This window comes from Sceloporus undulatus, chromosome 8 (genome assembly GCF_019175285.1).
Source record: "Sceloporus undulatus isolate JIND9_A2432 ecotype Alabama chromosome 8, SceUnd_v1.1, whole genome shotgun sequence".
NCBI classification, from domain to species: domain Eukaryota; kingdom Metazoa; phylum Chordata; class Lepidosauria; order Squamata; family Phrynosomatidae; genus Sceloporus; species Sceloporus undulatus.
The window spans coordinates 34,275,461-34,279,406 of NC_056529.1; the positions used below are offsets into that span (position 1 = coordinate 34,275,461).

The window sequence follows — 3,946 nt, forward strand, 5'->3', positions numbered from 1 at the left end:
CCAGGGAGGCTTCTCTCTCTCTCTCTCTCTCTCTCTCTCTTTCTTTGGCTGCAGATAGTTTTTTGTTTTGTTTTGTTTTGTTTTGTTTCGTTTCCTGACAATGTCCCTGGCTTCAGTCCAGAGTTCTTTGGCATCTGATAAATTTGGCTTAATAATGCAAATATGTTTTTCACATTAGCTCTAAATTCTATAGGGATGTTCTTCTATTTGTATTTTAGCACAATGGTTGGTTTAGTTTCTTCTTTGGCTTTACTTGCATTTTTTATATTAGCAGTCCATAGTCTGCAACAATCTGTTCCTGGTTTTGTTTTTTCACAGAGAATGGGGCTTCCCCATCTTCTGCTTCCAATTATGGAGTGTGTTTGATTTCTACATTCACCATGAAGTGATGGCCATGTATATAGTTGCTTCTTTGACTGCTTGAAGACTGTTTTTGCAATGAACAAACTGTTGGCCTTACAAAATTCAGTCAGTTGCTCTCCTGCTTCATTTCTTGATCCTAGGCCATATTTTCCTACAATTAATTCTCCTCTGTCTCCTACTATTTGTATTCTAATCATTTATGATTAGAATAATCACTAGTTGGCTTGGCAGCTATATCAACCGAACACATGTTCAACACTTGATCTGAACACTGGCAACAAAATTTGGTGCAAAGTGAGATTCTGATGTGCCTGGAATTAAAAGTTGCATGAGATTTAAATGTTAACGTCACAATTTGCAAGATTATTCAAAATGATTTGTGCGTTGAAATATAAGCAAAGATTGTGGTGTCACTTATTCTTGCAATTTAATATAAATTAACCAGTTTCAAGGTTTGTGCTTTTCATGTTTCCTACAAGATATCTTGCAGAATGCAAGTAATTAATAATAATAATAATAATTTATTTAATTAGTTTGACCAGGGCACTAAATAACCTGTCACCAGCAATGGGCATTATAGGAACACAGCAGATAAGAGCATATTTTCATTTAAATTACAAATGTAGTGTAAGTGACAAGACTCTTTGCAAGGTATGCTGAGAATTGCTGGTCGGTGAAGGTCTGGGACTAGCAAGTAGCAATAGCAAGTACAATTCTATTTATCAGAAATAACTCAACCTCTTCTTCGTAGGGCTTTTATAGCCCTATGATTCTACACAATGAAAACCAACTACTGTACATTGAAGGGAAATATAAAAAGATTCCCAAGGAGCAGCATATTTGCATTTGTGGAAGTGGAGATATTAAAGATATTATTAATACACTATATGCTACATTGTAAGATATATAAAACCCCATTAGATAAGTTTCCGAAGAGAAGTTTAGAACTTGTACTGTAGCTAACGAAAATGACTTGGAGAAAATCACTTACTTGTTAGCTAATACAACTAAGTCTGTCGTGTTCAACACTGCTAGATTAGCTGTGAAAGCAGCTAAACTTAGATTAGACTTTGAGGATAAAGGCCTGCAAGGGAATCTGCAGATTATGTTAATTTGAACAGAGTATGGAAAATTGTGATGTTTTTGTATGAGTTCTTTTTGTAATTTTAGTGTAAACATATTGCTCTAGATGTTATAGAGCTCATTGACAGTGGAAGTTTTAAAGGGTTTTAATTGTTTTTGTAATTTGATGACCATAACCTGTATTTGGTTGTCATGAATAAACTGAAACTCTGAAGTACATTGCTATACAGTACACCCGCGTCATACACAGATGCACCATACGCGGCTTTCAGCATACACTGAAAGCCGCTAGGGAGCCCACAGGAGCACATGTGGTGCAAGTGGCGGCACGCCCCATTGAAAATAATGGGGCGTGTGCCTGTGGTGCGCACATGCCACCACGCTGCTGCACCAACTCACCATGCACGAGCCCCATTATTTTCAATGGGGCTCGAGAATACGCATTTTTTTACGAGGGGGGGTCCAGAACGGACCTCTGCGTAAAAAAGGGTGCACTGTTCTGCTTACTGATGTACTAAGTGGTTTAGAAAGTGTAAGCTAACTGCCCCCAACAAGCAATTTTAGCGACCTACAGAAGGATGCCAGGCTGAGTTGACCTGGAGTCCCTGGCTGGGACTGAACTCACAACCTTGTGGTTTGTGGGTGAGTGACTGCAATACAGTACAAGCATTTTAATCACTGTGTCACCAGTTGTCCAGGATTTCCTTATGACAAAACCATTTTGTTGTGTAGACTTCATCATGCCTGTGTGATCTTCAGGGAAAAAAATTGAGGGGGGTAAGCAGGTGGACTTTTATATGGAAAACTGAGAATTTCATTGACTCACAGGATTTCAAGGGCCCACAAGGGCCATGCAGAAAGACACAAGTAAAGTGCTCCTGAAAGATGTCTGTCCAATCTGTTTAAAGATCTCCTGAGAATGAGAACCCATTGCCCTCTGAGGCAGTCTATCCCATTGTCAATCAGCTCTTTATAGTAAGAAGGTCTCAGACTTAATAACCATCATTACCATCTTGTTTGTTTAACTAAGTTGTAATAGACCACCAGCACCAATACCCATCCAACCAACCGCAAAAGTATGTAAGAATTTTAAAAACAGAAGTAAAAAATGGAAGTGCAGAGCTCACGCTTGACATCAAACTGCTGTCACTTAATATATTATTCTTTTATCATCACCAACTTAGTACATACTGTACACTAACAAAATATAAAGAGAATTGGCTACGTCTTGATTTATTTGTCTACTTAGGGTTTATTTTTCTATTTCCGGACACTGCTATTGTTCTTTTGATTTTTTGGATGTTTCTGCTCTTCTCTTTATCATTGATATCTCTTTTTATGACCATTTTATTGCTGCTTTACTACAGCTCTGGTTAGATTTAATTTGGATGATTTCACATTTTGGTCTGCGCCTGAAAAGTGGGTTAAAATTAAAATTAAAATAAATTGAAGATGTATTGCCAGGAGAAGGCTGTCTTAATAAAATAACGAACATGGTGGGTTGGGAATCCCTTGACCATTCTTAGAGGTTCATCTACATGACTGATCTTTGCTGCACAAACAGAATTACTGGTTTTTGGAGTGTGTTCAGAACATGGCAACTAAAATGTTGAAGGGTCTGGAAACCTTGCCCTATGAGGAACGACTTAGGGAGCTGGGATGTTTAGCCTGCAGAGGCGAAGGTTAAGAGGTGATATGAGAGCTCTGTTTAAATACTTGAAGGGGTGTCATACTGAGGAGGGAGCAAGCTTGTTTTCTGCTGCTCCAGAGAATAGGACCTGGAACAATGGATGCAAGTTCCAGTAAAAGAGATTCCACCTCAACATTAGGAGGAACTTCCTGACAGTAAGGACTGTTCAACAGTGGAACACACTCCTTCCTCGGAGTGTAGTGGAGTCTTCTTCCTTAGAGGTCTTTAAACAGAGGCTGGATGGCCATCTGTCAGGGATGCTTTGATTGCATGGCAGAATGGGATTGGACTGGATGGCCCTTGTGGTCTCTTCCAACGCTACAATTCTATGATTCTATGATGGTGTGATGCTAAATTTATCTTTGGGAGACTGATACAACAACAGCAACTCCCAAGAAATAAGCAACATTTTAAATGCATCTCTAGATTTCTTCTCTTGTAGTAGATTAAAATTAAGAGGGTTTTATTTTCTTTTGCCTCTTGCTCAAAGAGTGGCCTACCCAGCCAGCATCTCCAAAGCCTAGTTCCTAGTTGTGTTTAATGGTTGGGATCACCACCAGTGTTGACTCTGGCGCTTAAGGGATGGGCACTAGAGAAGCAATGTTCCTTTTCAATGATGTTTCAAGAATCCCTTTTACATGTTGTTTATTTAATACTATATACTATATTGAATTCTTATGTTTTCTTCTGGGAATCAGAGGAAGAGAAAAGAGGGAGGGAGGTAACTGGTATTAAGGACGAGGATGGGGGGTGGAGAGAGACAGAGATTGACTGGGACTTTGGAAGTCTTCGTCAGTCTTTTCCTTTCAG

The 3,946-nt window shown here is 39.1% G+C and overlaps 1 protein-coding gene across 2 annotated transcripts in view; it reads right to left on the reverse strand.

Moving 5' to 3' along the window:
• IFT140 (intraflagellar transport 140) overlaps nt 1-3,946 on the reverse strand; it is an 88,572-nt gene that overhangs the window by 22,540 nt on the left and 62,086 nt on the right. The gene's annotated exons all lie outside the window — the stretch shown is intronic.